Raw genomic sequence first — 16,440 nt, 5'->3', positions numbered from 1 at the left:
ATATTTCTGTCATAAAATATGACATTAAAGTGAGATGAGACAATACACATCTGTTTTCAGCATTCAGATGAGTTCATTAGCTTCCTGTAATGTCAGTTTACTACAATAATGAATAAATAATTAAGCTTGGACATTTATTCATTCAACAATCATTCTCATCTACATCCTGATGTTTTGGAAAATAGATTTATTTCTCCCAAGGCTAACGCATATTGCTCAGGTGAAATCTGTCAGTTGAAGCCACACCCATTTGATCCCAGCTTCATGTTCTGAAAACACACGTTGCTCTCTCTCATCTGATCAACTTGTATAATGTCAATAGATGAAGTGAACCGTACTGGGAGGTTTTTGGCTATTAATACAAGATGACTGATTTCTTTTTTTTTACTCCATATAATGCTACACAACATACTTGAGCTGCTTTCTGTTGTGAACATGATTTTAAAAAAATTACACTTTCAGTTAAATTCTAGACTTCTGTTATCCTTTGTGTTATATTCCTTTAAATGAGACGCCCTAGAGGCCGTCTCCAGTCACACATAGTAGAGCTGTCCCCCCCTTGGATTTCAAAGAAGCATCACATATCTTACTTTTTATTGACACTTTGTTTTTCAGTACTTGAAACTACAAGATTTACCTGCCTGTTTGTAAATGGCCGGCAGGGTATTGCTCTTTTATCAGGTCCAAAAACTCCAGAGTGCTTCATACACATATTCACACACTGATGGTGAGCTGCATCTGTGGCAGATTGACAGAGAAAATGACAAGAATTTTGTTTGATAATGCATGACAGTCTATCAAAATAACTTAATTTGAGCAGTTATTTCAGCTGAGGATATTTTATATGTACTCCATCCATGCTCAGCCACTAACCATCTTTATAAACCACTATGTTCTAGCTGCTGGTTTTAATGTTTAGCTCAGTGGGTTTGAACTCAGTAGCTTAGCATAGCATTGTTTCTCCTTCAGTACTTGCAACCAAGATCCTTATATTTGGCTACTCATGAAGCTCATATGAGCTTCCCATTTTTATTTTTAACCTGTTTCCCACTTTACCTTTTGGTGAGCATTATCAACAGGGTGTTTGAACCGCAGTCTGCATTCATTGATCAGTGAGTTATTCTGGTGCAAACCCACCGACAGCAATGAATGTTTATTGCAGCCTTAGATATTGAGCAGCTCTGGTGGCCACAGGTTGGATGTGGAGTGCAGGTCATAGTTTCTGAGCGGAAGATCCGATGGAGGATCCGATGTGCCGAGGTGTCCCTCAAGGTACAGTCAACGGTCGATGGTTTTCCTTAGAGAACAAACTCACCGACAGCGTTGAATGTTCCCTGTGGGCACTAAAGTAGCTTTGTTTGACTCATGGGTAGCTCTTTGGTAACTTGGTGAAAAAAACCCAACATAATACAAATAAGAGCTAATTTTAGTTTAAGTTGTTTTAACTTTTTTGCTTCTGCTATTGAGTGAAACAAGTGGAAAAACACACAAACTCTTGCCTGTTTCTGGCCTCTTTGGTACCATTCAAAATATGACACTATGAAATCTGTTATTTTCCAAATTCTGTATAATTTTTTCCCAAATTCTACTTTTTCCATTTTAGTTTTTATGAATTAAATTTTAACCAGAGTATGGAATTATGGTGCGAATGGGGGAAAAAATAACAAATTTACAGCTAAAGGTCAACATTTCCTATTATTCTGTATGACAAATAAAATGGACCGCTGTGGTTCAACAAGTGTTAGTGTTTCCTCCGCATTTTTTCTTTTTTTTAAGAAATCAAACATTATTTGCAAAACTAAAAATCTGGTTTTTAACATAAAAACAAATCTCCCTGTAAAAGTGCCTTAGAGTTTAAATGGACTTCAAAACACTAATCTCTCTCTCTCTCTGTGTATCGATATATATATATATATATATATATATATATATATATATAATTTTTTTTCTTCTGTGTTTCAGAGGAATTTCCAATGAATTACTGACCATCAGTGTTTTGATGTTGCTTTCATGTTAATATCAACTAATTTTTATTGTGGATTCCATTTTGTTTATTAAATTCAGTGATTCTGTCTATGTTTTCCACATTGTGAAAATCATAGGGGCCTAAACATTCACGTAGTTCTGTGCCTGCAGGTCTGATTCCTACAAAGCAGTTCTGATGCGTCTTGTAGTTTTCTCCTCAGCTGTCACATTGTTGGACAAAAGCTAGGAAAAACACACGTGAAGACAGGTAAATGTGTGTTACCACTCTTTTTGTCTGCCTGTGCACTCTTGAACTGCACTCTTGGCATATGCGGAGCGGTTCCATGCCAGGACGTGTTGCCAGCCTCGTTGCTGCAAAGGCTCAAATGACACCGCAAGGAGAGGTGATGATGCAAAGGCTTGAGTTGCTTTACATGGTGAATGCCATCATCACCTCCTGCAAAACTGCAGAGAAAACTCAGGTTGCTTCAGCCTGCAGCGGAAAACACAAAGAAGCAGAAAGGGGCATAATTGGAAGGAAGTGAGACCAAGACAGGCTCATGAAAAGAGACAACTCTGTACACGTGTGATCAGAAGACGGCGCCGTGCCCCACAGCTTAAACAAGTGTGCTGCAGTGTGGAGCTAGTTAGAGATTACTGTTCCCTTTACCCTGCGCTGAACCTCAGCTGCTGCTCTGGGAGCGCGGCTTCCTGTCTTCGCCTCTTTGAGGTTGGAAAATCATCCAGTCATGTTTTATTAATGCACTCCCTGTCTGTCTGTCTCCTTTTCTGTCTCTGTTCTGCCGGCTCCCCTCAACACCGACACAGGGATTTGGAAGAGCTCAGCTCGTTTGCTCTTCATCCTCAGATACTGAAACCTGTTTTTGGAGGTGCTGAAGAACAGGATGCGGATTGTTGTCATGTTGCTCGCTTCACTTCTGCCAGATTTAGGAAAAAAAAAAGTCTGAGAATAGGAAGGGGATGATTTGCCGCAAGTTCCCTATAGTTGACAGGCTTCCAGAAAGAACCCCTGCTGTTCTGCTTTCTGCATAATAAATGATCACTTTAAAACGAGGGGCACAGTTCACTCTCTCCCACTTTGACACAGTTCACTGACCATGGAGAAGACTTCATTATTGCCACTCGCTGTATAGAACAGCAACATTTATCACTTTCCTGCATTCCATGAATTATGGATCCATGTGTTTATGGGTGGGTCATCCATGCAAAGGCCCAAAATAAAAAGGTGATCTTACTGAAAGATTTATTTTTTATTGCAACAAAGTATATAATAATGATCAAGTATATTTTTCCATTTACTGGAAAAATAGTTAAAGGTGTTTGGTCAAATTATTTCCTACTTCTGATGGTAGTTTACCCCGTAGATGAGGAGTTCCCCTCTTCCCTGTGTCTTTTTCCACACAGGCTAGGTGAGAATAGTTTCGTAATTGTTTTTTTTTTTTCTTTGCTGGTTTCAGCTTCAGTGGATTCCCTCCTTGGCATGTGTAGCTCTTGGCTGTTTGCCAGAGACACACAGAGGCTGTTTTTCATTCTCAAATCTCTCCCTCTCCTTTTTTTTTTTACTGACTAAACTTCCGCCCCTCTCTGCACTTGGGGAAGAACTTGTGGGAAATGCATGGCAGTGTGCACACTGACTCATTCATTTGCGAGAGGCGTGGTTGTGCCTCCATGTCGAACTTTCCCGATAATACCAGCGCTGGCTCGGTCCCCAGAAACTTTGCATAACTGACAAACTTTCAAAAGTGTAATGTGCAAAAAATAGCTGGGCCAGCATGGGAGTCTGACGGGCCTGAGGCAAGCGGTAGTGGCAGCAACAGTGTGACTGAACCAGCATGAACCCTGCGTCGTCAGCACATTCCAGGGGTTGGACAATGAGAAGCACACTATGTACTCTCTGTCGTATTGCCTTGCATATTTGGCTGCTCTGTAGCCTCGACTCTACTGCCTGAAGCTAAGCAAGTACAACACAGATGCGCCGCAGTTAGAAACATTTGTTCCAATCCTTACAGTACATTTATTTGGGGTTGCTTGAATTTCAGAATATTGGGACAAAGACCCCAAACTGAAAAAAAGCCCTCCAATGCGATATGAATGGTCTTTCGGTTGGATTGAGCCATGTAAAAATCGAGACCAGCATAATTCTAAGTAAAATATGAAGATGTATAGAAGATGTCTGAGAAAACGACAAAGAATGAGTTTCTCATTGTCTTTCTGGAGTATATATTACATTTTGTCGTACACAAAATGATAGCAATGTATCATTTTATTGCTTTTGTTTAAAACATATATGAAAAAAGACTATCACTGTAGTGATATCACAAATATCACTACTTGTGATATTATCTCATCATATTCAATATTTTAATATTTAGACTTAACCAACATCCACTAATAGTACTTTAATAGTATTTTTCATGTGTTTATTGGACTGAATGTTGTACTTTTTTGCTTGTTTTACTTTTTCATGTCACGAAAAATTTCCACATATCTGCTCTCCACACAGCTGAAGAAAATGTGTTACTTTGGTGATATTGGTGATATTTATGAGTTTAACAATCAGTCTTGATGCATTTCTGTACCAGTAACGGGCTCATCCTTTTGCATTGTGTTGCATTTTCCTTTGGTTGAACTCTGGATTAGTCAGAGTTGCTAAAACCTCAAATAAAACATAAATAAGGCTGAAATGGAAAGAATCTCAGCAGGCTCCTACAAAGCCAAACTTTTATGGGTCTGTTTATTTCTTTCAGTTTTTGTTTTGCACCTGAGAGTAGATGTGAGGAAATGCACGTTTTCGGTTCCTGCTACTGGATATCCACAACTTGCCTGATGCCTGCTCATTTCCGCTGATAACCCAAATATTATGCTCTCAAGTGTGTCCGTGGTCCACCCGAGCCTCCCAGCATAGCTCGGATGCCGGTTCAAAAATACTCCAGCTGGGCTGCTGCCAACATATGCACTTACACGGTCTCCCCGTCCCATCCTTTCTCCTTACTTTGTTGTACAGTCTATTGGTGCAGTGAGGCATCCCCTAATGGAAGTGTGCTCTGAGATTAAATTGCTACAATCACTCATGCCATGGGTGATCCTCTTCACAGGAAAGCTCAATCAGATTTAGCAAATATGCCTTAAATGCTGTGTCATTTGCAAAATGGGCTTTGAGTTGCATCGCACGGTTTAATATCTGCTCGAATTAAGAAGTTAATGAGATTTAGTGGTTCAGCTTGGTCACATTCCATCACACTCAGCTGTCACACTACTATATTTCCCTTGATTCCTGACATGTTTAGAAGTGACTAAAGTAGCTCAGGGTGACAAGATTCTAGAACCCAGTAGTTAGCATTCACTGGCATTATGTTTTATATATGTGACAATGTATGACTTATCTAGGTCTCGTATCACTGGACATTCTTTGTAAAAAATTGTTGGCAAAGTAAAAATAACCCACCAAAATCTGGAACGCCCACCCAAGTGAGAATTTGGCACTGAAAAGTTGAACGCTTCTCACCAACCTCGACCTTAAAATCCAATATGGCTCTTTATGTAATGGTACTGAAAGTGATAGTAACACCTCCATCAAATGTACTTCTGGTCATTTTAACAATAGCTAAAAGTGATGCTTTCATGTGTTGGTGTTCAAAATCAAGAAAAATATATTATGACTTTTTATCACTAATAATAGTTAACCTTATCCATCCATCCAGCCATCTACTCCCACTTGTCTCTGCATGGTCACTGGGGGCTGTCCCCCATCTCTACTGCCAGCTCCCGTCTCAACATTAACCCCTTGCTATTCTTATTGAATATCTTCTGCCAGCATCCCAGGTTTTCCCTACTCTTCCATTCCTTATGGCCGTTAGTACCCTGACTCTCTGCTGCCTTGGTTGATGTGTCTTTGTGTCAGCTGGGTTTTATCCTTATCCTCTTCCCTCTGTGCTCTGCACCTTTAAACCCAACCTTGACTTTCTTGATCACTTCGCATCATTCTGACACTGGTTGACTTATCCACTCCATCGGAAAGCATGAGAGAACTGCAGGGTATGTTTTACTCTTCTTTTCTACAAAGCTCTGTTGGTTCATTCCAGAGTGCTCTGGCTGATGAATATGTAACCCAGGCTTTGTTTCAAGCAGTTTAAAGGATCCCAATCAAAGCATGATGAGGAGGCCCTTTGTGGTTGTCTCCTGGATTTAAGCGTGACGTTTCTCTGGCACCTGCTGCTGCTTTTTTATCTCAAGCAGTCTTTTTTCCCCAGGTCCCACTTCCAGCCACAAAGCTTGTACCCCTCAGACTAGTTTGACAGATCACAACTTGTTTCCTTTCTGATAGAGTAAATATTGTAGATCAGAAACACATTAATCTTGTATCGCAGCTACTTGGAGCAAGATTCTTTTTGTCTTTGTTTATTCTGTCTAATTGATGCAGAGTCAATGATGGCCATTGGGATCTGTTTCCGTTTTTTACTCGGCATTCTCTAGGCCGTGATTGCACCCTCCCATCCTGCAATCAATGCAAAGTAGGCTCAGACTGAGATATTTCCAAACAGCAGTGAGAATTGGGGCCAACATCACAGGCGCTAACTAGGATTTTACATTTCTGTTATCAGCTGAAGCAGTGAGGTGAGAAAGTGAGAATGACCTGGATACTGATCAACCTTTACTCTGTGCTGCCCTACAGCCTGCTACAAACTGCACCAACCAAAATAAAGGTTAAAGCACAATGGCGGAGTCGATGGTGGAGGGTGAGACAAAAAAAGCACAGCAGAACATTATGTTGAAGCTTCCTGCAGCTGTTTGCATGGCGGAGCCATGTTTCAAATGTCCTCTAACACTCCCAGACACACACACTCAGGCATGCAGCTAAGACATGACAAAAGGTTCCAAATGATACCTTTTTTTGCTTGCTTTTTTATGTCCAATTTATTAGAATGCTGTTGTTGTTAGCACTTTGCTAATACCAGCCAGACGACAAGAAGCTGTCATCTTCTTCAGCTACGTTGCTTCCCACCAGACATGATCATTTTTATAAAGACAGAAATGACATACTCCTGTCCCATCCATCCCAGACCAGTGTGGGAGGGCTTTGCTTCTAGTCTGCACTCTGCTGACCTGATGCATGTGTAATATGTACACAAGGCTAAACATAGCTAATGGCGCTAAGAAGAAAACACAGAATATTTTAAAGACCTGGGAGTTTTCAGCATCGCAGTATAATCACAGAATTTAACAGCGCAGCGGTTTAGATCGGCTGATCCTCTGTGCGGCAGAGTTGTTGAGGACAGTGCTTTAGAGAGCTGCTCTAGAGAATTAACCACCCCATCCTACACACACATACACACACACATACACACCAGCAGAGGAAAATCTCTGCTGAATTCATGTCTCCTTTCACATTTCTAAGAGGCGTAAAACCTTTCTGGATTAAAGAACATAATCTGACAGGCAGAAGATTGTATTAGCTGAAATGTTGGCACAGCTTTTAATTTTTCCCACTTCCACCCTCCCTCACCCCTCACTCCCAGCCTGACTCTGCTGCTGACCTGCTGGATAGTATTATTATGTTTTGCTCTTGAATTATAGCAAAAAAAGACATCAAAATCTTCCCTGCTCTTCAGTCCCACTCTCCCTCATATTTTCTTTCTCATATCTCCTTCCTACCTCTCTCTACGGCTCTCCCAGCTGTGACAGCGCCACACTTGTGTGAACCGGTGATTTATCATTTGCTAATCCATGCTGATTATGGAGCTTTCCATGCAGCCCTTATCTGCTGCTGAGCCCGCTTTTCACTCTGGAGCTGCCAATTATCTTTCGGGCAGCCCGCAAACAGACAGACTTCTCTCAGTCAGCCAGCTGCGTATCTGCCACCAGCTTCTCGCCTCTTCCATGCAAGCTAACTGTATAGGTGTGCCTGCGGAAGGTGGGCTGGCTGAAGGTGTGCATTTTATGGCCAAAGTGCTTGTTGAAATGTCACATTGGGAGCGCAAGTCTAAAGGCAGTTAGTCTTGCGGTTAACTGTTTTTCAGCTGCTTGCTGAGATAAATATGTAAAAGGTTGTTCAAGAGAATGGTTGGTAAGTGATGTCAAAAGCAAACTAGGGTTAATGCCAGCTGAAAGGTCCTGGAGGAACATTTAGGTGAAAACTAAGTGACTTATCTGTTGGAGTCTGGTAAATCTATTGGTTTTTGGGAGCTAGGTCTTTATGTCCCAATAATTTCATGAGACATCAGGAAGCTCAGAAGGTACATTGCTGGGGTTCTGCTCAGATGTCTTCCCGGGGGCTGGATGATGCTGTGATTCCTCAACACTCCCCGTGGCCTGGGACTTGGACCGTCAGTACGCGCATGACAGAGTCAGGTTGTGGAAAGAGGGGCCTTGCCCAGGGGGAGGATATGAGGATCACAACGTACTCAGCTGATGTGGCAACCAATTGTCACCGTAATGGGAAGTGACGTGCACATCAGAGCAATGTGGGTCAGAACGCCAGACGACCAGCCCGCGGCCTGTATCTGCTCCGCCTGTCTAATCTCCTGCAGCCCGACCAGACGGGACTCTCTAATCGACCCTGATATTCACTGAACACACATTACCGTCGCTCCTCTCACTCTCCAGTACAAACACGGACCAGGAGCTCCCGGGAATCTCTGGACAAGCCACCGGAAAGGTTCAGAATTCAGGAGTACTGGGTGTCCTTTGAGGCTCCTCAAACATTCTGACCCGGCCCGAGTTCAGTTCAATCTGCTGAGTGTAAAACAAATTCAATATCGCCCTTCAGTCCATCACTGTTACTCTTTAATGTGACAATAGATTTTCCACCGTTCTCTATGCCTTGGTGGGTTATGAAATATTTATGAGCACAGCTAAAAATAAATTCCATGTTCTGTGGTGTTTCTGAAGTTACAAACTGACAGAGCTGTGACTTTTTATTTTTATTTTTAATTATTATTTTTATTTTTTTTTCAGTGGATGAAAAATGTGGGTCAAATAGACACGGAACTTAATAGGATTTCCATGACGGAGGGGAGGGAAGATGGGAACGGCTTGGGAGGGAGCAGCGAAACACCGCTAGTTAACTTTTGTGTTTGCTTTGCACCTGGGTACTGATTTAACAATGACTCGGAAGCCGACAGGAAGTGACAGATTAGGCTGTTGATGTCTTTTTCTCCACAGATTAGATTTTTTTAAGCATAGTCATGAGCGTGAGAAGAGTTGGAGAAGTTCAGACTGAATCTGCTGCTGCCTGATCAAAGGCTGTAATTTCCTGTTCATTTTAGGACCCCATCCCCCAACTCAGAGCTCTGGTTGACTAATCCCACCCCTCAAAACTACCCTGCCCTACACACACACACACACACGCCTGCGCACACACACACACACACACACACACACACACACACCCTCCAGCTTCCCTCCCGCCAGTGTCCTGCACGCCTGTGCTTATAGGCCCACTCCACTCCGGGCTGGGGACCAGGAGGCTCCACGCTTTGTGTCAGCAGGCTCACGACTGAGCACCAACAAATCCTCATTGTCCCGCTCAAGAGTGGTGACTGAAGGAGGAGGGGAGATGGACAGGAGGTGGCTAAGCAAAGGAGGCATCACTGTCTGGTTTCTATTCAAATCCAGGTATAGCACACGGCTCTGTGAGGGCAGCCAGAGGAGCAGAGGAGCTCACCCACTCCTCCAAAGCCAGGGGACCAAAGGAGAGTTCATGCAGGCGCCATCCGGGTCACAGAGTTCCTGCTCTGAACTCAACAGCTGATCAGCAAGTGATAGTGGATTTCTCAAATTCACACTGGCCCTTAAATGCTGTAGACAGAGTTACATGCTGAACACCCCAGAGTTGCCTCTGCAGGGTCCAAACTTTATCGTCCGGTCAGCAAAGGACTTTGACTACCTGTTTTTTTGTTTTGTTTTGTTTTCTTCTGTTGTCATTGAGCAATCTCTTCATGAGAACATTGTGTTTTCTGCCTCATTTAAAGACAAAACACTGGCATACCCTCTGCTGTCTGTGGACTGTTGTTGCATCTACAGGCTCTGTTTACTGGAGCTACGGAGTGTCTGACTTCAGGAAGAAGCCAGCGCCGGTGGCGAGGGCTTGAAACCTTCCTTTGAGTAACAAGTCTCTACATGTACTGGCATTTCAGAAAGATTCAGCATCAGAGGTGCAATACACTTTTTTTTCCTTTCTTCTAGAGCCCGAGGACGTTGTTGTTGTTTTTCCTCTTTGACTTCCTACAGCTGAAGTTGATGATCTGCTCTTTATTCATGATTAGTTATCGACTAAGTTATCCTCCCAGGTTGTTATTGGAAGTTAGACTGCTGTAAAGCATGATGTTTTTCCTCTAAAGCGGCAGCAGCCATTGTGTACATCTGGGATCCACAGACATGTTTTTGTCAGTTGTTATTCCCAAATGCTCTCAGCTTTTTTTGTCTCCTACTGGATTAAGAGCTTTGGAGAAAAGCAGAATAGAAAAAAAAAAGATTTTGTTTGCTAGCACTTCCTGTCAGAATATATTCCAAACCCAGTGACCAGTGGGGGGAAACTGGTGAAAAAGGGGAATAGAAAATGACAAGCTCTGTGAAAATGTCTGTTTCTCCTATTCTTCCTCTTTTGTCACCGTCTATTTTTAACCCCCTCCTACGTTCAGGCTTCCTTTGGTGCCATTTCTTCATGACACCTGAATTCTTACAAGTAGGCACTCTGGATTTGATGAATCCTTTTAAACTATAAACTATTTATGTCCATGTATTAAAAAATCTGATACAGACATCAGCACTTAGTGAAGGGGCTCTTCTTATTAAACAGTTTTTTTTCTTTTCTTTTTTTTTTTTAGGAGGAGGGGGTGCTGGGGTGGAGTGTACAGAGGGGGCTCCCATGCATGCTGGGAGTTCTCATGAATCTCATGAAGCAAAACGTGGTCGCCCCCCAAATTCCAGTGGCAGCTCCAATCCTGTGCCCCAAAGTTAAAGGCTGATGCCCCCCCACCCCCTATCCTCCCCACCCCACACCCTGCACTCTGCTCACAGAGCGGGGCAGCAGCTGGCTGACCTGTCCCTTCGCTGCAGCCCCTAATGGCTGACCTGCCCCGTCTGGTCGGCCCTGCTTGCTTTTGTCTACTGTCTGGCTCAGTTCCTCTCCAGTCACACATCGCTACCGGCGACCGCAGCTCCGCATTCCCACAGAGCAAAAAAAGAAAAAAAAAACAAAACTCGCAATCACACACTTTTCACTTTGAGCAGCATACAGAAGCTGTCTCTTCACTCGTGCCCTTTCCAAAAGGGTCCTTTTCTTCAGTTCTTACACATTGTACTGAACACCAACTCTCTCGTAACCCCACACACACACACTTCAAGACCAGCTAAAAATTCCTGCCACAAATAAAAGTGAATGTTTTTTTCTCATTGGACAACATTTGCAAGGATTAAAACAACTTTAGTCATCTGCAGTTAGATTTCGATTATTTTTCTTTTTTGTGCAAATGCTGCTGTCGAAAATAAAGAAGTGATATAGAGGTGCCTTATGAGCCTTCAAACGGAGAAATAAAAGTCTAGAGGCAAAACAGCTGGCATACATACCTAAAGTGTGGCCAAAGTTCGGCATCGGGGAACCGTGGCGACGGGATGGCTGAGGAGACGGGAGCGAAAAGTGTCCATATTCAGGGAGAGACCTCATGTAAGACGGGCTGAAAAGTTGCCGCTGAAATGGGTTGAACGGGTTCCTCTCCCTTCCTCCCTCCCCTTTCTCCCTCTCTCTGTCTGTCTCTCTGCGTTTCTCCTCTCAGATGTGCGAACACACACATATGCACTCTCTCTCTCTTCTGACACGCAGCCTCTCGGTCTGATCTCTCATGGCTCCAGTGGGAAGTCAGCCAGCAGTTTGCAAATACAACTCTCTTCCAAACCTTTCTTTCTCTCTCTCCGTCTGCCTCTCCCTCCCTGATTGTCATTCCTTCTGTTCATCTACATAAATAAACAAGCGGATGCATTTCCACATCCTCCCCCCCTCTACACACACGCCCGCACACACATAGACTTGTACTCACAAAAGTCTGGCTATAGCACAAGTTATTGAACTGCTCCACATTTTCTTGCATGCACTATATATGAGGGAGTTGACAGACAGCAGCACAAAGTCATGTGTGGATGGAGGTCTGCTGCGATTGGCTAAAGGCCTGAGAGCCGGTGGTGGTGGGGGAAAATCAGGGCATACAGCGATTGGTTACAGCTCAGACCATTGAAAGCAAAGCGCTTCTCCATTGAGTGTTTGCCTAAGTGGGCGGAGTTTGAAACACTACTGGAAGGTGGGGGCCAGATATACTTAACAATCCTGCGAACTGATCATCTTTATTAGAGCATTAACCGTCATGGATTGGTCGACAGAACGCTCATCTATATGCATCACAGCTGCATTCATTTATTTAATGACTGGGTAGGAGAAAAGATGACCCCCATCTTTACTCACCTGTAAACGGGTAGCTAAAACAAGAAAGGAACTGGAAAATCAGTTGATACAACATGACAAATTCTGTTATCTAGAAGAAAAATACTTTTGGTCAACTTGATCAATTATCTCCCATCTATACTTTCTATTAAATGATCCTGACATGAAATTGTGAAAGGCTTTTCAGGCACATAATATCAAAGGCTTAGCCAAAAATCCAAAATGAGGTCATGATGCTGAGTATTAATAAGAACTGGTAATCCCATGTCTCCCACAAAAACATGTAGATTACTGATTTTCATCCAGAGTGCCTTTAATCATGGAGAACTGTGGAATTAGTTTCTTGCAGCAACATACAAATCAAATCAAATCAAGTCAATCAATTTTATACCATTGGGTAGATTTGGTATTCCATAAGGTAGATATGATCACAGTAGTGAAGACATAATCCTACAGTTGCGTCGCTCATGGTGGCAGCATATTGGAGTAGTTATGTTATGTTAGTTCTGATTTGTAGACTTTGGTAATACGTTTATTTGGTTGAGGCATTGGATGTTTTGAGGCTGGACTGCAAAAATAATTTTTTGGTCTTTATTTATTTTTTTTAACTTTTGGACAGTTGTTATGAAGTGCAATGTTAGGCATTATTTTTGCAATTGGTAACAGCTGATTAGCATCCAAAAAGCTGAAATAATACCTGAACTTTGACCTCAAATCCCAAAGAAGTTGAAAACGGGTCTTCATGTATGCAGAGTAAGAAGGAGGAAGTTCAAACTGATCATAATGACTAAGGATCATATCCTTAACTCTGTCTCCTCTGCTTAAATCTGCCAGACAGATTTAAAGAGGAGCGGCAAAAGCAAATGAGGCGGATCAGCAGAACTTGATAACAACTGATGGTACCACCCAGGACGTGTTGCTGTGAAATATTGAATCTGCTGCACAGATATTGAGCTGTTAACATGACAGTCATGAAGCTGACATACACCAGCAGTCTTCAGTCAGAGCCCTCTTCAGATTTTCCTGTAGCAGTCAGAAGACTGACTGCTACAGGAGATCTTTCCTGCCCGCAGCGTCACCATCAATGACTGAATATACTTGAATGATGCAAGTTCCGACATATAATTTATTTTGTGATTACTATTTTGGATTATTAAACTGATATTAATTTTGAATGAACATTTGCATCCTTCTTCAAACAATCTCTTTCTCTTTTGACCAGATTCTGGAATTAGTTGCTCTAACCTCAAGTGTACCAAAACCTCACAACAGATAGCAACAACAACACTGTTGTTATTTATTCAACAACGATTAACTCATACTTGAAAAGCTTTTTGTGGGAGCAGGGAGTAAAACATTGTGAGGTTTATTATAGCCAAACATCTCTCCATTGGTCTCATTTGTTCAAAGGATGTTGTTTAGGAAGTCTTTATTGTTTGGACAACGGTGTAAGAGCCACAATCTTTCCATGTTGTTTTGATGTTCCTCTTAATTTGTGACAGTGTTTAGTGGTGTTACTATGATTGTTGACTAACACATTTGACAGATCTTTACTGTGGGTGAACTCAGTGTTCCTTTAAATATCAGCTTTCTGGAATTTGTTCCAAATTTGTAATGCATAGAAGCTGAATGCTGCTTCTCCATGTTTGGTTCTGAGGATGCAGAACAGACCAGAACCAGAAGACCTGAGAGGTATGGAAGGTTGATACAACTACAACAACAGATCTTTAATGTATTGTTTCAGTGGTTTAAAAAAGATCAGCAGTTAAAGTCTATTCTCTCAGTGAAGGACTTTAGAACTGGGTGATGTGCTTCTACCTTCCTGGTTTTAGTGAGAACACCAGCAGCAGCGTTCTGGATCAGCTGCTGCTGGAAGATTGATGTTGCAGTAATCAATTTGACTAAAAATAAATGCATGTATGAGTTTCTCTAGATCTTGCTGGGACATTAGTCCTGTAATCCTGGAAATGTTCGTCAGCTGATAGAAGGCTGACTTTGTAACTGTCTTTATGTGACCAATGGTTCAGGTCAGAGTTCATCACTACACCAAGGTTTCAACCGGATCGATAGTTTCTATCTGTACAACTCAAATTGTAGCTTTTAAGTGAGAGCGGGTTAAAAATACTCAAGTTTGTGAAAAATTATGTGGAATTGCGTCTTAGCCATTTTCTGACACAGCAGCTACAATCAGAAGCCAGCTTCTGATTGTACAGAAAGTCAAAGTACAAGGCTTTCTGTGTGAATGTATGATCAAATTAATTGTACGCAACTTTGGTCTTCATGCAGTGTGCTGGCTCTAATAACTGAACAAACGAAAAAGGAAAACGCTAGTGTTTTTGTTTTTTTTTTTATTTTTGATTTCAGACAAAAAAAAATAACAAATGCCTGAATATACACAGACCTTTTCCCCCTATGCCTCTCTTGCCTGTCTCTCTTGAGTTTTGCATATTACTAAGAGCACTGCACTATACAGGTTGTAAAGAGCATTTTTAAATCTCTGAAGATGCTTTCTATCATATGAGGCTATAGATGGAGATGAACATAGGACACACCTACAGTTTATTTACTTTGGTCTGAATCAGTCGATGAGTCTATTAGTTTGTAACTTAACCCTGCACTTGAAAAACATATATCTTAGTAATAAGCTTCTTCTGCACACCTGCCACATAAAAAGTGAGTTTTTGTTAGGGATGTCCCAATCTGATCAGATTTCCGTGAATGGAAATCAGGCCCAATCACGTGGTTTCAAACTTGATCGGAATCCACTGTTACATTCTGATCAGAGATTGGACATATACAGTATGTCTAATCTAGACATACTGACGTAAATTTGCGTTTACTCTAAACGCAAATGGAAATATAACAGTATCTATGGTTATGTAGAGGTATAGTGTCAGGTTGTCTTGAAACAGCACATGCGCTGTATTTTGCAGCAGTGACCCGTAAAGCAAACCAGAACACGACATCTGCTTCAACTGGGAGCACTGGTGCCAACTTATCAATGACGTCGCTTTATTTAAATCTCCTTGTACTTTTTATTCCAAAAATAAGGCCACATTTACATCTGTGAGTTTTCCTCCCGCTGAATGATGATGGCATACCGGGCCCTGGAGCGTGGCCTGATGCCTTCATTCACACCTGATTAAATCACTCTGACCTGGATAATGTTCAACACTACGCTTGGCAGCGCGCTGCCACACTAATCTTTTGTTTGGCTTTAACAAAATGCTGCTTGCCTCCTAGTTATCCTGAGATGATATTAAAGTGGATAAGTTGGCAGATGTCAAGACTGCAGAGTCAATCTAACCATCCATTTTCATTGCCCCCTCTTAAGGAACTAGGATGATGTTTACTCACCTGGATTTTAAGTCGAATGAAGTGGTGTTTTAAGGAAAGAGGGCTTCTCACTATCATGGTGTGATTTCAAACCAAATTTCTGGAGTGAAAATAAAAGAAGAAGAATAAATCTAGTTAGGTTTCTTTATTGCTTGCCCTAGTTATCGTTTAAACCTTTGAAACATTTGTAGAATTGTTTCCACTCATTTGTAAAATTGACATTGGTGCAGCCTGATTTTTAAAAAAAAAATCAAAATGCTGTATAATGCAATGAGCATATATTCATGTTGGGTATTTCCGTTGAATTGTTGACATTCGCTGCTTTGAGTTTTTTTGTTTTTTTTCCAACTCGCGTATCACTGTGAATATGTTGCTGGTTCTCAAAAATATATATGCTTTCAAATCTACACACATTTGGTGCTGCTGGAATCACTACTGTCATTGTTATGGAGCCATTATGGACTCGGTGTCCTTAGCAGAATTTGGCAAGTCAAGATTATTTTGCAGCACCATTAACAAAGGAATTAAGTTTGCTTAAACATTAAAGAACAAAGAAGTCATAGCGATACACTATATTGCAAAAGTGTTTATACCAATAATATTTAGCAAATGTTCTTACATTACAACCACTTTAATTTAATGTGTTTATGTATTCAAACCTGGACAATACACATCAATTAACATAA

General features: G+C 41.7%; 1 long non-coding RNA gene across 1 annotated transcript; it reads right to left on the bottom strand.

The window, feature by feature from the left end:
• Positions 1-400: 400 nt before the first annotated feature.
• LOC111610148 lies at positions 401-12,004 on the bottom strand. Its single transcript, XR_002753519.1, has 3 exons — positions 11,554-12,004; positions 2,249-2,458; positions 401-738 (listed from the first exon to the last, which is right to left on the bottom strand). It is a non-coding gene; the product is annotated as an uncharacterized LOC111610148 (long non-coding RNA).
• Between the last annotated feature and the right edge of the window lie 4,436 nt (positions 12,005-16,440).

This window comes from Xiphophorus maculatus, chromosome 11, assembly GCF_002775205.1.
Source record: "Xiphophorus maculatus strain JP 163 A chromosome 11, X_maculatus-5.0-male, whole genome shotgun sequence".
NCBI lineage: Eukaryota > Metazoa > Chordata > Actinopteri > Cyprinodontiformes > Poeciliidae > Xiphophorus > Xiphophorus maculatus.
The sequence above is the reverse complement of the archived record's forward strand: the minus strand, read 5'-3'. Positions and strand labels throughout refer to the sequence as shown.